General features: G+C 46.4%; 1 protein-coding gene across 1 annotated transcript in view; it reads left to right on the forward strand.

The window, feature by feature from the left end:
- Positions 1 to 21,973, forward strand: part of CEMIP (cell migration inducing hyaluronidase 1) — a 175,511-nt gene that overhangs the window by 41,571 nt on the left and 111,967 nt on the right. The gene's annotated exons all lie outside the window — the stretch shown is intronic.

Here is a 21,973-nt window from a genome sequence, read left to right on the forward strand (position 1 = left end):
GTGTGAGGATGCAGACGACTCAGAGGAATGAGGGAGCACAGAGCATGGGAGACTCATTCTTTCCTGGCTTATTGCATTCAGGAACCCTAATTTCTGTTTTATTCCCAGTGGTTTGATCTACCAGTGCTGTCAGTGGCCAGAACGAGAAGCAGAGGTCAAGTTATAAAAGGTCATGTTAGGAAGTTATGACCCATAAATATATATATATAAGAGCCATGGAAAGCGTTTAGGCAGGAGAAAGGATGAGTACAGGTGCATTCTGGGAAGATAGTTCTGGCAACTAAGTGGACTGGGTAGAACTAGGTAGATGAAAGCAGGGAGATTGGCAGGGAGGCTTTTTCCATCAACCAGGTAAAAATAATAGGGTCCAAAAATAGAAAGGCATATTCAAGAAGCCTATGAGAGATAAGTAGACAGGTTCATCAAAGAAGACAGGCTGAAGGGTTGCCACTCAATCAGAGTGTGAGAGGGGACAGTGTGAGGGAGAGGGAATGAGGTCTTTGGTGGAGAAAAGACCTTTGTGTATCCCTTACATCTCTTTCCCTCCATTGGAACTTCCTCTAATGGGCTACTTAGATGTGCCCATGGGCCATGGAACAGGTTGGGGCTGAGAGGAGATGGAGGACTGCCTGAAGGCGCAGCTCTGTGTGTCAAATCGCTGAAAGGTGCTCTCAGGACAGTCTCCCCTTGGGATTAGAAAGGTATGCATGTCAGGAGCTCTTGGAAGCACTTGAACTTTCTAGAGGCTGCCATGTTGGAAGGCTGTTGTTTGCCATTGGGCACCTGAAGAGTGACACAGCTAGTTTCCTTTTCCTCCTGGTTGCTGCACCTTGAAACTATGGTACAAGGATTGGATCAGTTCATCCTCAAGTGGAGAATAACTGGAAGTGTGTCAGTGTGTACCAGTCTTACCTGGGATCTAATAGCCCCTGAAGCCATTGTACATCCAATTGGGTTTGACAGAAGCTCCCAGTCAGGACTGAAACTTTTATGCTTCTTGTGCACAGCTTCCTGGCTCCCCCAGATGTGTTTCCCATCAGTCCCAGTGCCAAGCCCAGAGCCTGGTTTTCTGCAGGCCCTCAGAGCATGGCTGCTGGCTGAATGCATGAGCCTCCTTGTTGTCTGCCCCTGGGGCCACCACCTCAGAGACCTTGCAGGAAGTGAGAGTGATTGATGTTTGTAATGACCTCACGATGTTTTGATGGTCTTCTCATATGTGCAGTCACAGCTCTGTCCCTTTCCAACCCAAATCCAGCCTGTGCCAGGCATCAGGTCTCTGAAACGAGGGCCCGGTTCCCCTTGGTGTGGATTCATGAGCCTCCTTTTAAGCTGTCACTGTCCAGTTCTTGTGCAGGCTCTGTTTTCACAAGATCCAGTCTTTCTCCTCGATTTTCCACATGAAGGACAGAAAAGATTGTGAATAAGCTCAGAGCAGAAAGCTCTGATCTGACATTAGCAGTGTCAATACCACATTGAAAACAGTGGTTTGCCCAGTGATGGTGAACACTATAAGGTGGCTCGGTTTTTGTAGGACCCAGCACAGCTGCTTGGCTAACGATTTGGTTTTATTTCCTCCTCTCATGTTGTTTGTGGCATCAAATGAGGATATTTCCACTTTGAGAGTATCCCCCCCCCCAGCATGGTGCCATTTGGTTTATATGCCTTGATTGACTTCCATCTGCTGCCACATAGGACACCTCCTCACTCTTGAGCTTTTCAAACAGATGGTCAGAAATGAGAGCCAAGTTTGAGAAGCAGTCAAACTAAGTGAGAACATGGGGCTGCGAGTCCAGGGGCCAGAATCCAGGCTTGGATGAGCTACTGACTGATTGTGTGGTCCTGAAAAATTGCTTAACGTTTCTGGGCATCTGCTAATTTGCACATTAAAAAAAATAACAACCATAACAACAACAACAAAAACAACAACAACCCACAATCCTTTCTTACTCTAAGATTTAAATGGGAGAGAACAGGGTTTCAGGAAGGGAACTGGGGAAACGGTTTGTTTGAATTTCTTGTTGAAATGAGAGTATGCCTCTGTTTACACCCCTGGGGAGTCTCAGCCTGTGTGGTTTTTACAGATATTTGTATGTGTTAATTCCCCTTGAGCTAAGTACAAGTCATTCCATTGATGGCAACTAGCTTCAGACACAGTTGGAGTCCCCAGAGGGTTGGCCAGGCGCAATGTGTGTACCCGTATGAGGCCTTTGGAGATGATGCCATCAGTGAGAGGAATCTGCCCTGGTATTCCAGGGCCAGAATTAGTTGGGGCATGGATGGAGACTTGGGATCCTGTTGGCAACCACAGGGGTTTCCTGATATGGCTCTGCAGGGAATTCTCAGTCTTAGCTTAGCTTTCCAACAGGTCCGCTTTCTCCTCTAGACCCTGGGGACCCAGTCTCTTTCCCCTTCCATAATCCTCACACCACCCACGCCATCACTTGGGGTCTCCTGTCCTGAGACTAGATATGAGGAGGCGCCATTTTCCCAACTCAACCCTGATGGTGGGTTCTAGCTACACCAGATATGGGTAAATCTTAACAGGTTTACTAATTTTTAAGATAGGGAGAGGCGATAAGAATGTTCTGTGAGTTGTATATTTGGACTGAGGTCAAAATGAAGGCACTTCCAGAGGTGAAATGATGAATACAAGAAAAAAGGACTATGGCTCTTTCTTTCACATTTACCATGTGCAACAGGCCAGGTGTGTGAACTCTCTCATCCACCTGTAAACTATCCCTGTCTCACAGATGGGAAAACTGAGCACCACTGGTAAGTGATAAAGCTGAGATTTAACCCCCACTGTGCAGACTCTAAGACCCCAGCACAGCATCAAGAAAGGGCCTGGTCAATGCCTTCCTGAACTTGGTATGTCTGAAGCACTGAACTCTCCCTGCTGTTGGGGCTGTAAGTCTTTTCTTTAGCCTGGGACAGCAATTAGGCTTTGTCTTGCTTATCAACTCCAGCGAGAAGGACCATGAAGGCACACTGAGGGGCCCTGGGGACAGGTGTTGTGTTTGATGAGTGACATCTGCCTGGAGTTTGAGAAGGGGAAGTGAGGGATGTTTGCTTCATGTTTCGTGGCTGTGCTATAAGATGCGAGGCAGTCCAGCCCACAGCTGCAGCTCCCCCACCCTCTCCTGCTGGTGCTTACCCACAGTGCCACCTGCTCTTGGCCTCTGGAGACACATGGTCTTTTCTTGTTTGGGCCTCAGATTCTCATCTTTGGGCTTCTGGGTGAAACTGTCACCAGGGCAGTCCCCTCTGTCAGTCTCAACTGGCATCCCTGAGGAGTTCTGCTTGTTGCTCCTGTCCTCGCCTCTTAAGACCCAAGAGGACAATCTCCAGCATCCTCTGCTCCAGACCTGCAGCCTCTTGCCCCATGAGCACTTGGAGTCATCCATGTCCCCAGCCACTACACCTCAATTCAACACATCTGGATATTCTGGCCTCTTTGTTTGGAGGGGGGGGGCAGGAGGTCTGCACCTTATTCTGACATCAGCAGCCTGGTCCAACAGGGTGGCAGTTTCTTTAATATTGTCTTGATTCACTAATTACATTTTATAAGTAGTTTGAAAGATGGTTACTAAATAGGAAAGACTCATTATCTCTTGTCTTTGATTCTTCCCACCTCTTTGAGCTAGGTAGGGTGGGTGCTTACGTTTCTGGTTCCCACATAGTAAGCAGACTATTGGGAACAGACTCAATAGGCCCACCTTTCTCTAGCTCAGAACATGACCTCACAGGGCCTATGGCAGAAGCAGTGTTTTCCTATGTTTGGACTCAGCTTTTATCATCAGATTGGGACATATGAAGTTCAGGAATATTCTTTAGCTGTGAACTGTGAGATTGAGTAAAATAGATCCTTTGACCCCCATTTGGGTCTGCATGTATTCCCCACCAGCTAAAAAGGGAAGAAGGGAGTGTCATCAGCACCCCAGGCTGCTCACATCTTATCTATGGGCTGTCATAACAAACCTGTGATGTACATTTGAGGGGTCTTGGTATCACCATTTATAGATGAAGATAATAACTAAGAATTAACTGTGTACTGGGTGGGCATTGTATCACTATGAAGTAAGTGTGTGTGTGTGTGTGTGTGTGTAAAACTTCATTTAATAACTCTCACAACAAACCTATGGTAGCATTACCTTCTATTTATAAATGAGGAAATTGAGGCTCAGAAAGGTTAAATGATGTGTCAAAAACACATTCAGTAGGGAATAGCTGAACCAGGATAAAAATGTACAATTCCTAACTACAAGGCCCAAGCCCTTTCCCCCACCCTCGGTGAAGCAGGCATTATTTTCTCCTCTTATTCTTGTAAATGTTAATAAGAATTTCCAGGACAGGGCTGGGCTAGAAAGGCCTCTGTCTGACCTGCTATTTAAACCACTCCAAATGCTGAGCATTGGCCAAGCCACAGCATGCATGGCCATGGTTCAAACAAGTAAGCAAAGCCATTGCGCCTTCTCATTAGCATCTGGGAGGAGAACAAAAGTGAGAGAGGCGAAGTGTCCATCAGCTATTTCACTTTGAAGCCAAGGTCCTGGATTTGCATCTGGCCAAATCTCTCAGATGTCATTCAGGGCACAGAAGGGGTGGCAAGTGCAGGATGACCCCTCAGGCTTGATGAGTTGATGGGTGCAGCACACCAACATGGCACAAGTATACATATGTAACAAACCTGCACATTATGCACATGTACCCTAGAACTTAAAGTATAATAAAAAATAAAAAATAAATAAAAAAAAAGAAAAAAAAAAAAGAATGCTCCCCGTTCCCCAACTAAGATCTGCAGATAGCCCTCCTGTGCCGTCCTCTGACCATCACAGACTGCCCGAGGGCACATTTGTCTGTTATTGCCCAGACAACAGAAACATCTGAGATAAAGAAAAGATTGTGGGCACCTGGCCTTCTCTGTTTGTATGACATACAGACTCACCTTTTAGACTCTCACACCCACAATTGTACAAGTTGTTACTTAGGAACTTCACTGTCTGCACGTCTTTCCTTCTTCAGTGCAACTCCGTCCAATCATTTTCATTCATTTAGTGTTAACCAAGCACCTTCTGCATGCTTAGGCTGCTTTACGCACGGTAGGGAATTAAAAATATATGTGATCCTACTCTCAAAGATCTTATATTTTAGATACTATTGCATTTTCTCCAGATGCTACAAATACTGCATTATTTACATAATTCATTTGCTGTCAAGTTACCAGTCTGGGCATTTTTGTTGTCTCTTTGGGTTTATTCTGCATACAGCTCTTTTCTGTCATTTCCCCTGCCACCTTCCTGGTGCATAGTAACCGTTAGTGGCCTTGGCTTCTATGAGGCTTCTACATCTTGCCTTAGGATAAGCAAAGGGCTAGTTTAGAATAACCTGGTCAGTACCATGAATATCACTTAAAACTTTATGGTGCTGTCTTTTGTGGTCATAGTAAGGGTTTTCCTGGATTTTCAGTGTACAAACTGAGTTACAGGTTTATGCAGCAACTCATAATCAGAGTGAGTCTGGCAGAGAACTAAGACCTGAACTTAAGCTGTAGTCTCTTCATGTGAAGAAGAGTGCTTTGGTTTTCCCTAAGACTTCTTAAGAATGCAGGCCGGGTGTGGTAGCTCACGCCTATAATCCCAGCACTTTGGGAGGCCGAAGCAGGCAGATCACCTGAGGTCAGGGGTTCAAGACCAACCTGGCCAACATGGTGAAACCCTGTCTCTACTACAGAAAATTAGCCGGGTGTGGTGGTGGATGCCTATAATCCCAGTTACTCAGGAGGCTCAGCCAGGAGTATCACTTGAATCCAGGAGGTGGAGTTTGCAGTGAGCCGAGATTTTGCCACTGCACTCCAGCCTGGGTGAAAGAGTAAGGCTCTGTCTCAAAAGAAAAAAAAAAAAAGAATGCTGAATGCCACGCAGCAGTCCCAGAATCCAGAGGTCAAAAGTCTGGTCCAAACATCACATTGTCCAAAATAATAAGGCTATACACAATTTGAATCATTTGATCATAGAGCTTGATTTGAAAGACATATTTTGAACCCTGGAAGGGTTGTTCACTCCTTAGAATAAACCTATTGCTAATCATTAGTGAAGTGAATATTCTTATATAATGGATTTTTTTCTGGTAATGTAAATATATACTTCCTAGCCTATTTATGAATTTCACACATGGAGTTTTCTAAAAGCAAGGCATAGTGGAATTGAATCTTCTAAGAAAAATAGCAGGCACTTTGAGATGGTAGGAACTGGTTTTCTTCCTCTTGTTTTTCTCAGTCTGTGTTGCAGGTGCTGTAATTAAAAATCAGGCTTTCGAGCAGGTCTCCACTGGAGTGGTCTTGAGTAGACTTACAAATGGCTGCAACGCTTCCAATGGCAGTTGATCTGTGTGAGCCAGGAATGGGGTAGAAATCTGGGGACTGGAATTTCAGTCTGAGTTCTGGATTGCTCATCTGCAACTGGGAACAATGGCCTCTTCCTCTTTTCCCTGCACAGAAAGCAGTTTGTGAAATTAAAGTGGAGAACAGCTGCTAGGAACTCATGCTGGGGACCTACAGTAGAGGCCACATTTTGTGATCCCAGAGGGATTCTCAAGCCCACCCCACAGCTGCTCCAGGCCTTCTCTGTTCTCCTGATCCCTGCCCTGATGGAGGCCTGACCCATCTGGCCAGAGTACCTTCAACTCCTACCTTCAAATACCTGTCATCGCCCATATCTCTGGCCTTCCTCAGGACTTAGAGGTTGAGGGCCTTGTCTTTCCTGCTTGGGCCCTTCCCTCCCTCTCCTTCCGTCTCCTGGGTTCCTGATATCTGAGCACCCTCATATGATTCCTGATCCTCATTCAGCTGCTGCTGTTGCTCAGCCGATGCCTTTGGGAATGAGATACCTGCATCTGCCACCCTTAGCTCCCTGTCACACAGTTCCTCATTAGCTCCTGCTGTCTCACTTCTACCTTCGTGGTTCCACAGAGCCTCCCCTTTTAAAAGCTACTCACATTTTTCATCTTTCTGGACTGCCCTGCCATGTTGGGCACACCTTAGATCAGTTCTCAGATGGTGTTCCTGGTCTTCACCCTGCTTCAACCAGTGCAACTGCTCTTATCAATTAACTACTGGGATGTTATGAGGAGTTTCTTAGAACAGGGATTTGCTGCACAGGCTCTGGGCCTATGGTAGATTCACCTAGAAGGCCTGCTCTGAGGCTGTGCACAGCAGAGGCAGGAATTTCTGCAGGTTGACCAAATACCTCTAAGAAGTATTGGGATTTTATGGGGAGTATGGGAAGGCTGGTAAACCAACGCTTCTTTTATGCAATTTCCCCAAATCTTACTGTGCAAATCTCTTCTCACAAATCTCCAGGCAGTTATCTTCTATTAAGAGCCTCTTGGGATTGATGCTTCTTGACCTAGTACCATAGAAGGGAGGTGTGTGTGTGTGTGTGCATGTGTGCGTGTGTGCATGTGCACATCCTTCCAATAAGCAACCAGGCCACTGCTCCAGAGGTTCTGGCCACTCCTAAACCAGTTTTTGTGTTGTAAGGGGATCTGGGACCATTCTACACAAATGACTCCTTGTCTCACAATTTCTCATGGGCCAAGTTTCCTGGTCCAGGCTGAGGGCTGGTCACTTTTACATCCGCCCGTAAACTTCCTTTGTTCAACCCTCCTGTTAGTCATTGGCTCAGCATTTTGTAATTTACTTTTTTTCACGTTTGTCTGTTAGCAACAAGACACAATTCAACTTCCTGTAGTCATTACTATAATTAGCATAAAGCAGCAGCCCTTGACAGTGAGCATGGTTCCTGTAGTAGCCTGTATCCACAGTTCTTTGTCTCTTACAGTGTCAGACTGAGTCCAGGATGGAGTAAGAGCGAGGACTGGCATGCCCTGGAGGTGCCCTTCTGGTTCTAGGACTGTGATTTCTCTGAGCTGTCTGTTCTGCCCACGACTAAGGAAGGCCCCAGGACCCTGGAGCTCAATGGGACCAACCTTCCTATACCCTCCCTCCTGCCTCAAAGGTAGTTTGAACAGGAAAGGGGCCCCTTGGAGTTGCCGGGGGATGAATGTCTTTGTGTTTTTTTTTTTTAAGGTGACTCTCTGCATTTTATTTCTTTCATCTTGTAAGCTCTTTGGAAGTCTTTGTGTTAACAGGAAATAAAATTATCTTTATTTTTAAGCTATGCTTTTAGCTTATCTAATCGTGACCCCATAGGCTGAGTAATGTTACTAGATAGCAACGTGTGGAGGAACACAGATGACCTGGTTCAAGCTGTGTTTCTGCTACCTGCTTGTTGTATGACTAGGCACATCTGTTAACTTCTCTGAGGCTCAGTTTCCATATCTGTAAAATGGGTGCAATAATATCTGCTTGTATCTATTAAGTCATTCAACATGTACTGAACGTTTTATGTGTATTTTGCCTATACTAATCATGTGCTGGGTCCAGCACTGACCCCATGGAGTTCACATGTAGGCGGAAGTAAATCAAGAGGTAGTTACCGTGCTGGGAGATTATGTACTGTTAGTTTTAGAACCTTGGTCTAGCCTTCCAGGCTGGAAATTTGGGAGGTGTGGGAAACGAGTGACCTCGGGAGGCTGATAGGACTCTGTGTGTTTGAGAAAGAACTGGTTTTGGGTCTAGGGAGGAGATAGAGGGCACTTTCTGTGAAGGTGTTGAGGTTTAGGCAAGGCTGTGAATTATAGAACAGGAGCTCTGGAAGGTTTCATGGGAGAGGCTCAGAGAAAGCATGGGGTGGCTGGGGGCTTGGAGGAGGATACAGCAAGCCTGTGAGGATGTCTTTCTGGTAGTGTCTAAGGTCACCTGCCCAGCAGCGTTCAATGGGCTCAGTGGGCCACGGCACTTCCCAAGTGACTGATTCCAGTTTCGCGGTGGGCACAGGAGTGCAGATTAGGGCTAAGTTGGGGGACAGGATACGCAGCATGTTGGCTTGGGATCTCTGGGAGGTGGCAATTGTGACCTGGGCTAATCATGCTACTTTCAGAGTCAAGCAGCAGCCAATGGGTAGGGAAAAACCAGCCTCTCTGAATTGGGTCCCACGTGGAGATAATGAATACAGGGCAGTGGTGAGCATTCCAGATGACTCCAAAGCCCTGGCTGGAGTATCCAGGTTCTAACTGTATCTCCTTACAAAGACCTGCAGCTCTGTATGTCCCGAGGGGTTCATGCTGGGCAATGCGGTGGTGAAGGTCAGGTGTCCTCAAGCTGACCACAAGTCACAGCTTGTCTTTCTTGTCAGAGGGACTCTAGGTGCAGCTGCTGGCCACTGGGCTCATTCAAGGGCGTTAGTGCCAAATTCCGTCTCCCTGGCCTTCCTCATGCTGATCTATGTACAAATGGAGCTCCAGGGGAAAGGTGGATTTACAAAAGGAGTGACAGTGAGGAAGAGACAGAGATAGAAAGAACCTGTTGCAAACATTTCCCATCTATTGTCATTCAAGTGGATACTGTTTTAAGTATCACCTGTTCTGGTCATAAAAGACAAGAATGTGTTTGTAGAAGCTTCTAGGATGCCTGGCATACATCATGCAGAAAGCACCCTTCCAAGTTGGCAGCCTGCTTCTGTTTTGCAAAATCTGGTTTGAAAATTTTGCACTTTCCATATTTAGCAACATTTCAGTGGGTGTGAATTTATATTGTTACAGTCATGGCTAAAAGTAATTCACTCTTTGATCTATGTTGCCTATATGTTACTATATTAGACAGAACTTCAGGTTTCTGGAGCTTTGGTTTAAAATAAATTCTGTGAGTGTGTGTGTGTGTGTGCGTGTGTGTAAGAGAAACAGACACTAAGGCATTGCTAGTTCCAACTGGTGGGACTTGCTTGTGATCTGTTTGGTTCAAAAGTTGGTCAAAACTGTAGATTTGCAAATTGGCAGGATTCACTCCCAGCTCTCATTTTGACATTTCAAATGAGTGCATGTTGTGCATTTGAATTAGATCGGAAAGAGTATTGGGGGTCTCACTGAGGCGCTCACACATGTCAGGATTTGCCACTTTGGAAGCTGGAGGCAGTTTATATGTCCATTAACCTAGGGTCTCAAAGTGGCAGCTCATGAGTCAGATCTGGCCTGCAGTTGTTTTGTTCAGCCTATGTAGTCTTTTAAAAATCTGGAAAATTCACGTTAAAATCCAGATATTCCAGGTATCTCTTAAGGCTTAACTTTCTCAAAACTCAGTGATTTTAAAGAACAGTGATATTTATCTGTTTCTGAAATCTGTGATGTGGGCAGAGCCAACTTGTCTCTGTTCTGCATCAGCTGAGAGGCTGGGGCTGGAAGCATCTGAGGCTTGCTCACGCACACGCTTGGCAGCTGATGCTGGCTCTCAACCGAAACCTCCCCAGGGGCTACAGTGGCCTTTCCATGTGGCTTTCTCACAGCATGGTAGCTGCGTTCCAATGGTGAAAGTCAGAGAGAGAGAGAGAGACCCCCCCCAGTGGAAGGCACATCATTTTTCTAAATGACTCTTGGAAGTTACACTTCTGCTCCATTCTGGTGATTAGAAGTCAGTCATTAAAGTTGGTTCATATGCACAGAGAGGGGAATTAGACCCCACTTTTTTATGGGAGGACTATCAAATAATGCAGACGTGTTTTAAAACCAACATGCCGACCTCTCAGTTCTCTTGGGAAATTCGGGGACCCAGCAAGATGTGGCCTGAGCAGTGGCTGCCCCTGTAGACAGAGCATGGGCCCTCCAAATTGCTGGGTCCCCTTCACTCACCGAGATCATTGCACTCAACCCCTGTAGTCATTTGAGCTTGGGTCTGCCACTCTAGGCTTTCTATATCTGAGGGTTCAGACTCACTTTTCAGCTCCTTCAATTTACAAGGAATTCTCATTTTTGAAAAGTAAGAACTCAGAATTTACTCAGAAGTAAATTTTTTCCCCCAAAGGAATCAGGTTATATCCAAACAGGTGATTTTTCGAGAACCAAGCAACTCATTATCCATCCTTCCTTTGGGTATCAGAGATGCAGTTTGGAGGGCTGTGTCAGGGGCATGGGCAGAGGCAACCGGGATGACTCCTAGGTTAGTGGTAGATGGCAGAGCCTTTCTACACCTCCAAGGCTGGAAGGACTGACTGAATCCACTCAGTATATGTATACAAGAAAAAAAACAAATATCTATGCAGTGCTTTGTGTTCAGTAATTGAGATTATTCACAAGAGGGCATTAAAATTGTATTTAAAAAATCTCCAGCCTGGGCGACAAGAGGGAGACTCTGTCTCAAAAAAAAAAAAAAAGAAAAATATCTTGTTAGGCAGACATAACATACATCCAAGTGCACAGATCATAATGCATAGCTCAAAAAACTCCCACAAAATGAACATTACCAGCTCCCCAGAACCCCTCTTGTGGCCCCTGTCTATCATGATCCCCTTCTTCCTCCTCAAAAGTCAACATCATACTGACCTCTAATACCATACTTCAGTTTTGCCTGTTTCCTCGAGAAACTGTATATAAATGGAATACTACAGTATGACTCTACTGTGCCTGGCCTATTTTATTTATGGAAGTCTATCGTGTTCTTCTTGCTTATATCTTAGTTTGTTCATATTCATTGTCCATAGTATTCCCTTGTAGGGGTATACCACCACTTATTTATCCAGCTTACTCTTAATGGGCATTTAGATGGTTTGCACTTTTTGGCTAGCATGAATACCATTGTCAAAGTGTGTATATTGGTTTACATTCTCACCAGTACTGCATGAGAATTCTAGTTGTTCTGCATCTTTGCCAACACTTGGCTGTTAGTCTTTTGAATTTTAGCCATTCAGAGTGTGTTGTAGTAGCTCATTGTGGTTTTCATTTATATTTTATTTATATTTTCCTGTTAATTAATGGGGCTCTTTATGGGCCATTAGGATTTCCTCTTTTGTGAAATTCCTATTCAAGTCTTTTGCTTATTTTTCTGTTTTTTGTTTGTTTGTTTGTTTGTTTTTCTTTCTTTTTTTTTTCTGATTAAGAACAGAGTTTCCAAGCTTCTGCACTATTTTTTTTTTTTTTTTTCTTTTGAGACAGGGTCTTGCTCTGTCACCCAGACTGGAGTGCAATGGCATGATCTCTGTTCACTGCAATCTCAGCATCCCGGGTTCAAGTGATTCTCGTGCCTCAGCCTCCTTAGTAGCTGGGATTACAGGCTTGCATCACCACACCCACCTTATTTTTTGTATTTTTAGTAGAGACGGAGCTTTGCCATGTTGGCCAGGCTGGTCTTGAACTCGTGTCCTCAAGTGATCCGCCTGCCTCAGCCTCCCAAAGTGCTGGGATTACATACGTGAGTCACCGTGCTCAGCCTTCGTCAGCACTATTGATATTTGGGGTGGACGATTTTTTATTTTGCAGGGCTATTCTGTGCATTGTAGGGTGTGTAGTGGCACCCTTGGCCTTCATCCACTAGGTGCCAATAGCACCCCCACCTCCCAATTGTCTCCAAAAATGTCTCCAGACATGGCAACATGTCCCAAGGGGGAGGGAAAAAGGGTAAAATCACCCCCAGTTGAGAGCCACTGATTTCTCTACATATTCTGGGTAGGAACCCTACCTCAGTTAAACATTTTGCAAATATCTCCTCCCACTCTGCAGCATTCAGGCTCTTAAAGGTGTTTTTGATGAACAGAAGTTCTTAATGTAGTCCAGTTACCAATGTTTTTTTAAACGGTTAGTCCTTTTTTATTTCTGTTTCACACATCTTTGCCTGTCCTACCTTTTCTTCTGGAAACTTTATTTTTGTCTTTTACACTTAGAGCTACCATCTACATTGGGATTGACTTTTTGCATGGCCAAAATTAGAGTCAGACTTCGTTTTCAAAATATGGCTATTGAATTGACTGGGCAACTTATGTCAAAAACATTGTTCTTTCCTTATTGCCCCGGGGAGCCACAGTTGTCATAAATCAAATGTCTGTAATCTGTAGGGCTTTTATTTTGTTTCACTGATCCATTTATCTATCCTTGTAACAATATTACACTGTCTTAAAGACTTAGCTTTAGAATATGTCTTGATATCCAGGAGATTAAGGCCTCCCACTTTGTTCTTCAAGATTGTCTTTACTGTTCTTGGCCCTTAGCAGTTTCATACAACTTCTAGAATCACCTTGTCAGTTTCCATTAAGGGAAACATAATGGGGTTTTGTTTGGGATTCTCCCTATCAACTTGGAAAAAAAACAAACATTTACAATATTCAGTCTTCCAATTCATGAAGATAGGATCTCTCCATTATGTAGACCTTTGAAAATTTGTCTCTTGCTAAAAAAAAAAAAAAAAAAAAAAATGCTTTTTAAAAAAAGAGCATGTGACAGCTTCTTATATTACTCAAGTGTTGTCATTTTTCAAAATAGGGATTGTTTGCATTTTTAGAAGATTATTTTTCTTGGACTAAAAACTATTCTGAGTCCTCATTGCAGAGAGAGAGAGCGAGAGAGAGAGAAAGAGAGAGGAAGAGAGCATGCAGCCAAATTTCTTAGCTTGGCATTCAGTGGGATTAGCAAGCTAGTTCCAGCCTGCCTCCTGCCCTCCTTCCTATCTTATATATCTTTTCTTTGGGCCCTGTGAAGCTACTCCAAGTTCCCCCAATTCACCATGCTTTTGCTCCTACTGTCCTCTCCGCCTGGAATGTCAGGAAGGGCTTCGTGGAGAATGTAGTACTATCGCTGAGTTGCAAAGTAGGAATTTCTAGGCAGAAACAAGGGAATACCCATTCGCCACTAATGCCTAACCAGGCCCAAGACAGGGTAGGAGTTCAATCAGTATTTGCCCACCTGGGATATTTGTCAGGTCCCAGACCTGGGTAATAGGCAAGGGCCCTGCATGGCCACCCTTCACCCTCTAGGGGCAGCCAATCTCTGCCTTTCTGGCTCACAGAAGGAACCAGTTTGTCTCAAACATGTGGAATCTACCGGCCCATCTTTCTGTAGTCTGCATCTACAGGGTGCCCATAAAGTCTGGAAACAGATATTATTTTGTTCATTACAGATTGGAGATGTCCTTGAGGATATTGTGTATGTTCACCTGTGTGTCCATAGTTCGTGGGCACTTGGGATTTCTTAAGGGTTCCCTCTTTCTTAGGGACCTTGTAGGCTGGTGCTATGATCATCCACAGTCTCCCTTCTCCCACGGTCTGTTTCTCTCTGCCTCGCTGTTGCCATAGATAGTCTGGACAGATTAGAGCCTTGCCCCAACTTGAACCATGGATTTTTCTTTTCGAAATAAAACATAATAAAATTTTGGTGAAAATGGAAATATCTACATGTTTATTTTTAAGTGTTTTTTTTTAATGTTAAGTTTTTTGGTTGGTTGGGAAACATCAAAATAGGTCATGTGTAACTTGGTTTGCTCATAAAACAGAGTGGCTCATACTTGGTATATTTAGAGAGGAGACGGAAGTGATTTTTTTTTTTTTTTTTTGCATTCAGTTTTTCTCTATTTTTCTTTTTAAACCAAAAAGTGCTTGGAAAATTTCTCCACCCTCTCCACTGCTAGTGCATTTCCCTGGCCTTAAAATTCTGGTACAGGCTTCTGTTGCCCAAATGGAAGAGTTAAGTGTGCTGAGCTTGGCTTGACCTTCAGTGCCACTTCTCTAAGAGCGAAAAGACATCTTTTTCAGGACTGGTGGTATTAATGGGATGAGGAGGACAGTGGTCCAAAGGGCAGAAAAACACCTTCCTCTGTGATAAATTAAGGCAGTGATTTCAAACAAATTGTTTCGCCAATGTCTAGCATGCCCCTTGTCTCTGGTTTTTGTCCACTTTGTACCAAATGCGTTCATGAACATGGCAGACATTTTGCTGAAGGTCTCACAGGGAAGGGCGGCTTGGAGACACACACTCCATAAAAAACAGCTTGAAAACCTTCCTCAAATGTGTTTGTTTTCCACAGTTCCTTCCTCCATAGTGTCCAATCCTGTGAGTTCTTTTGTTTTTCCTTTTCCTCCTGGGTTTCCTGCCAGTCTTACCGTCTACCTCCATCACATCCAAAGGCTTCCCTGCTTATTATGCAGAGAAATTTGGTCTGGTGTCAGCTTCCATGCCCAGATTTTAACTTTTTATCCAACAGGGCATTCAGCAAATGAAGACCCTGCAGTTATCAGGACCAGAGCAGTAGGAAGTTATGATATTTTGCAGCAAGGCAGAATAATGTGATAGGATTGTAAGGGCTAAGCAGTGGAGTCCTAGAAGATGTTCTGAGCCCTTGGCTGCCTTGAGTTCTATTTCAGAAAGGTTATTTCTAATTTCTCCCCAGCCCCTAGCTCCAACTACCAGAGCCGGCCCCAGAACCACTCTCCTCTTCACTGGGAACAGACCCACACCCAACATCCCTATTATATCTGCAATCATCTGCTGACTGTGGTCTAAGGTACGTGTCTGGCCCTCAGCACAGTCCCTGAGGCCAAGGAGAAGATGAGGTTGCTAAAACTCCAGAGCACTAGCAGGCCCTCCTCAGTAATCTGTGGTTGCTCAGAATGATTTGCTTCATAAGCACTCCGAGATGTACAGATGGGGGAGAGTGATGTCATACCAGATTCCATGCTTGGCAGACAAACAGATGGATATGCAAATGGAATGAACAAGAGAGATGGGAGGGGTATAAATGATGGGTGGTGGAGTCTAGAATCAGGTAAGCAGAGGGTTTCCCAGGCTACTCTGGAAGAGGAGTTCAAAATGACAAGACCCAAAGAACACCATTCTTTACGGCAACCTGGTACAGAATACAGTCACCAGCTCATGTCTGTCCTCACAACACCCTTGAGAGGTCACTGGAGCTTAGGAAACCAGGGGTTTCCCAGAAACATACAGTCAAAACTCAGATTCTAATGCTAGAGTTCCAGCCACTTCACCAGACTGCCTCCAAGAAGTTGCCACTGGTTGGCTGGAACTCTTGTTCCAAATACTATCTGATGATATTTTCCTTCTTCCCCATATGCCTTCCATCAAGAGGAAGTACACAGATATTCCAGAGCATCTGACCAAGCATCCTTGCATTTATTTGGGGGCATTATTAGTGCTCATTTCTTTTCATTCAAGATGCCAGCTGTTGGGGACAAAGTTGCCCAGCTGAGCTCACGGTATAGACATGGGCAGTTGCTAAAGTAATCCCTCCCCACCTGGAGTTTCACCTTGCATCCCAAATACCACCCCTGCACAGACTGGGGTCTCTCATTGCTTTCCTCTGTGCCCTCCACTGGCCACACCAACTTCCTTATTTACCCATCTTAGGTGAGAACACCCTTTCTCCCATGGACTTCTACCAATGCATTTCCCACTCTGCCCCTCTGGCTGTCCCAGGTGTGCTGTATGCTACAGCCCCTCCAGGTTTCTACGCTGCTGCTGTTCCCTGCCCCAGACTCTCTGCTTGTCCAGACCCTGACCTGCGATGTGGAAGTGTGACAGAGGAGAGGGAATTCCAGGCAGAGTAGGAGCGGAGATAACCCACTCGCCGGGAGCGGAGGGTGAGGACGAGTCATTCATAGGGACTCCACGCCCAGTTGGCTGGAGCAGCAGGTCTTGCAGGTCAGCCCAGCCTGTTAGGACCCTCCTTCCTGGCAGGGACCTTGCTGGCCCATGGGCGATGCCCTTCTCCTTGGCGAGGCCTCCAGAACTGTGGTGAGGCAGCCCTTTTTCAAATGTTTGTTTGGGTTTTCTGGAAGCTCTTTGAAGTTGGAATGAAAAATCTGCCTGGTGGTTCTGAAATGGCCTCTCTGGCTCAGCAGGCCTGGGTCCTGTGGCATTCCCTTGGTTCAAGGCTAAGCACAATGCCACCTCCCATCACTGCCCAAATACGCATGGTTGGATTGAAATTCCCAGGCATGTCATCAGGCCCCTTTAAGAAGTCCTCTTTCCTCTATGTTGTTCTATGTGCTTCATCCACCTTACTAGTCAGGAGGTTCTTGAGGATAAACACGCCTGTGTGATTTGTCTTTGTATTCCCAAGACCTATCCCAATGCCCTATACTCAGTGGCAACCAATACTGACACAGCTCTTTAAAATTCATTGAGTACTTCCATGTTCTCTCTTCAGATGTATAAGGAAGGCATTCCCATTTTGCAGAGGTTCAGACAGGTTGGGCAACTTGCTTTCAGTGACTCAGCTAGGATGGGGCAGACTGAGTATCTGACCCTACGTGGCTCCAAAATCTGTGTTCCCAGCCTTCTGCCCTGCTTTTTCTGGATAGCCAAAGAGCTCCATGCATGTTTGGTGCTGAGGTATTAGGGGGTTTAAGTCACAGGGTGTCCAGCACTCAGGAGCTGAGGCCACCCTCAGGCGTCTTGGTTTGCAGCTGAGCCCTCTGAGGATACAGGAAATGGAGGCAGCAGGACTCAGGCTGGGGTTGAGGTGTTTGGGGTAGCAGGAGAGGACAAGAAGCTGCTGATGTGGTGGCAGCCACACTCAGTGAAGTGAGAGGGGCCCCGGCCCAGAGGCCTGAAAGCCACTTCTCCTCAGCCAACAGGAATCGTATTCCAAAGCACAGGAAGCCTCTGTTCAGAGGAGGCCCAGTCAGGAGCAAAGGTTGTGGAGTCAAGGCTGTGAGTGTGTGCGTGTGTGTGTGTGTTTAATTTGTGGCTTCAACAGAGGCCAGACTTAAGAACGAATAAAAGAGGCAAACAAGGGCAGCTTGTCCCAAGTAGGGGAGGGATAAGTGTGGAGCCAGAGGACACCAGCTTCTGAGGGAGTCAAGTGCAAAGTCCTGGGCTCCCTGCAAACTGGGCCCTGCAGAAGGGCCAGCACCCTCAGCAGCAGCGGAACCGCCCAGACCTCCTGGCCTCCCTCACAGCAGAAGGGTGGGCCTTCAGCAATGGGGCCCTGTGTAGTGGGAAAAGGCAACACTGCGCTTGCCTTCGTGGCTAACTGGGGCTGTACTGCAAATGCTTCAGGAGAGTCCCCACAGGCTGAGAGGGGCATTAGAAAGTTCCATCCCCTTCATCTGCCCACCTCCCTTGGGCTGTGGGCTGCGAGCTGCATGGGGCATGGGCACAGGGCTGGATGTGAGGGGCAATTCACCGTCCCAGGCGGTCGTTCCTTCTAGCTTTTTATTTGTCCAATATTCCTTCAGTCTTGATTATGTCCCAGGCAAAGTTCTAGACACATCACACACATTTTCTTCCCTTGCTCTCACAACAACCATACCAGGTAGGCACTATCCACCCCATTTTACAGCTGAGGACACAGAACTGTAATAATGAAGAAGTGGCAAGTCCAAGGCCCCCCAACTGGGAAAGGTGGGGTGGGACTTGAAGCTGTGGGGTCTTTTTGAATCTCCTCTTCTAAGGGGTCTCCCAGGCCAGCAGGGAAGAGAAAGTCATAAGCACCCAATTCTGGTAGAAGGCAGAAAGAGGAAAGGGGGGTGTCTAAGTCAAAAGGGGCTTCCTAGGGGCTCAGAGGGTGGTCCCAGAAAACCCCAGGGGATCAGCGTTCTCCAGGAGTCTTGAAGGGCAAGTGTGATAGAGGAGAGGAAATTCCAGGCAGAGTAGGAACAGAGATCACCCATCCACTCGCGTTCCACTCACGGGGCATGGAGGGGGACGGTCATTCATAGGGACTCCACTCCCAGTTGGCTCAAGCAGCGGGTCTTGCAGGTCAGCCCAGCATGTCAGGATCCTCCTTCCTGGCAGGGACCCTTGCTGGCCCACAGGTGATGCCTTTCTCCTTGGCGCTGCCTCCAGAACTGTAGCGAGGCAGCCGTTTTCAAATGTTTGTTTGGGTTTTCTGGAAGCTCCTTGAAGTTGGAATGAAAAATCTGCCTGGTGGTTCTGAAATGGCCTCTTCGGCTCAGCGGGCCTGGCTCTTACAGCATTCCCTGAAGAAGTAAACAGGCCTGTGCACAGGGAGCTGCAGGGGCCACACTGCTGGATTGCTGGGTGTCCCTGGCTGAGGTGTGGGAGGCCAGCCCTGGGCCCTGCAGTGCCCAAGTGTTTGCCCAGGTGCCCTGGACACACTAGCCTAGGGTGCAGGGACCTAGGGCGCAGGCACTGCCGCCTGAGAGGGAGTCCTAGGGGGTCCAGAACAGAAAGTCAGTGGTGTTTTATGTTACATTAGGAGCACAAGCAGGCTTCCTGGAGTGGACTGAGCCTTGTGGTCGAGAAACAGGCAGGCTTGGAGGCTGTCAGGCTTCCCGCCGTGCAGCCGCCATGCCTCAATTTCATTAGCTGACAAAGCAGTTCTCTGTCCTCACTGGCCACAAGGGGAGGAGGACACAGCTTTTGGAAACTTCCAGGGTGCTATCCCGGAACCTGGGGCCATAGCCAGGGACAGCTTGAGTGTTCCCTCCCCTCTCATCTCGTCCTCTGAGAGGCAGGCTGTGCCCCAGTTGAAGGGGGCAGCCCTGGCTTTGCCAGCTGATGGCTGCCATGTGGGAATTTGGACCTGGGCTGCCAGATCTTCAGATTTTCCAGCAAAGCTGGAAATCCAGATGTTCGTATGAAACTTTACCGATTTAAACAATGTATAAAAACACTATGCAGGACGATCTATACACATTTGCAGCCCAGACTCGGTTCAGAGGCAGCTAGTCAGTGACCTCTACTCTCCACCTTCAGACACCCAGGCACCTAAGCAAAGCAGCCCCGCAGCAGTGATGGGGTGGGGGTGTAGCAAACGCTCGAGGAGGGACCCCCGAGTCCACAGGCAAGAAAGGCATGGATCATCCTTCCCCTACTCCTCCAAAAGGGTAGGCACTGCTCCACTTCTTGGTTCCCGTCCACTCTGTTAGTACAGACATGGGGGAAGGGGACGCGGGGTATGACTTCTAGAATTTGGACCTTGTTTCTCTCTCAGGCACTTTCACTTGCCCTTGGCGTGATCTCCTGCTGGTTCAGTCCACCTGGTATGTTTATCAGGAGGCTCTTTCTTTTTTCTTCCTTCTCTTCTCTGTCCATGGCTTTCCTTCTTACAGGTCCTTGGTAGCTGCCAGAGCCCTCCCTCCAGGCGGTGTTGGCCAATGACAAGGCTGGGAGGCCAAGGCCGACCAATCAGAGCAGTTGGCCATATTGCTGGGAATTAACAGCAACATGGTATATGGGGAAAGCATGAGCTTTGGGATCAAACAGACCTAGATTCAATTCCTTCCCTAATTGGCCAAAAGACCTTGAAACAGTTGCACAAATTTCCCACAATTCTGTTCCTCATCTATAAAATGGGGATACTAATTCCTGGCGGGGATTACATACAAAGATGCATGGAAAATGTCTAGCACAGTGCCTGGGATATATTAAGAGCTCATCCATAATTGTCATGATCTGAGACAGTGACAAGTATGGATGAGCTCTCAATATATTCTTGAGTTGCATGTCTATCAGAAGATGTGATGTCAAGTTCTCAACAGTCAACTTAGAAACACACTCTTAGAATAGAAACACGTTGGGTACCATTTGTACATATCTTATAGATGTATTTCCATTTTGTCTTTTACCTATTCTCTTTTAAACAAAATCATGGTTGATTAAAAGGTAATAAATTACGCACAAAGTAGCTTCTCACTTCTCACTGCTTTTCATTTTTCTTCACCTCCTACTTGGCCTTTCTCCCCCACCAGGACCTTTACTCTGGTCTCCTGTGTTTGCTAATTCATTAGCCAACAAATGTTTACTAAGCACAAAGACTCGTTCTTAGTTCTCAAGGGGCTGACAGCTAGGGAGGGAGGAAGACAGAAGATTGCAGCAAGGTTGAGGATAAAGAGAAATCCAGGGTTGGGGTGGTGGCTCACACCTATAATCCCAGAACTTTGAGAGGCCGAGGTGGGTGGATCACCTAAGGTCAGGAGTTCGAGACCAGCCCGGCCAATATGGTGAAACCCCATCTCTACTAAAAATACAAAAATTAGCTGGGCATGGTGGCAGACACCTGTAATTCCAGCTACTGGGGAGGCTGAGGCAGGAGAATCACTTGAACCTGGGAGGCAGAGGTTGCAGTGAGTCGTGATTGTGCCATTGTACTCCAGCCTAGGCAACAAGAGCAAGACTCCATCTCAAAAAAAATAAAAAAAATAAAAAAAAAAAAAGAGAGAGAGAGAGAAATCCAGGGTGTGGAGGGGCCTGGAATGCAGAAGACATCTGGAGATCTTACAGCGAGGCTTGAGAGAGAATAAGGGTCATGGCAGCAGGAATGAGGAAAAGACAGATGTATGAGACCTGTAGAGGGAACTTCCAGGATGTCCCAGGGGTCAGGGGGTGGGAAGAGCCAAGAGGAACTCCCCATTTCTGTTTAGATGATTGAGTGGATGACATTGTCACCAACTGAAAGCAGGAGCAGCAGAGAACATCTTGCTAGTGAGAGGTGATGAGCTGGACCATACAAGGTGACCTTTAAAATGCTGACGGCACATCCAGGTAGAACCACCCTGTAAATGATAACAGTGAACCCACTACATGCCAGACACATGCAGAATGTCTTAGGTGTTGTATCTTATTTAATCTCCATGATGGCCTTATGAGAGAAGGCATCATCATGATCCCCACTTTTCAGGTGACTATTTTAAGGGTCAGAAATATTAGATAACTCACCAGTCCAATGGTCACTGGTCCAAGTGAGTAGAGCTAATCTGACTCCAGAGCTCATCTTCTTGCCCATTTCATGTATTTATTCAATTAATATTTATCAAAGACCTACTATGAGGCTGGCACCATTTAAATGCTCTGAATGTATCAGTCAAGAAGACCTGCCTTCACACAGCTCCTATTCTACTGTCCACATTGCCTCTGGTTAGAGACAGCTGAGGATATGGGATGCCAGTGCTGGCTGGAGGAGCAAGGGGGCTGCTACACCCACCCCTACTCTGAAATCTCACTTTCAGGGTGAGGAACAGGTGCTTCCTTCACCCACCCACGTCAGTCTATATCCCCATACTAACCATTTTGCTTTGGGCTAGGCCAGGTGGCAGAAGGAAGGACAGACACTTGAGAAGGACAGTCATAACCCTTCTAACCCTTTTGCGGCATCAGTCTCAAAGGATTTCTATATGGA

Source organism: Piliocolobus tephrosceles, chromosome 6, assembly GCF_002776525.5.
Source record: "Piliocolobus tephrosceles isolate RC106 chromosome 6, ASM277652v3, whole genome shotgun sequence".
Taxonomy (NCBI): domain Eukaryota; kingdom Metazoa; phylum Chordata; class Mammalia; order Primates; family Cercopithecidae; genus Piliocolobus; species Piliocolobus tephrosceles.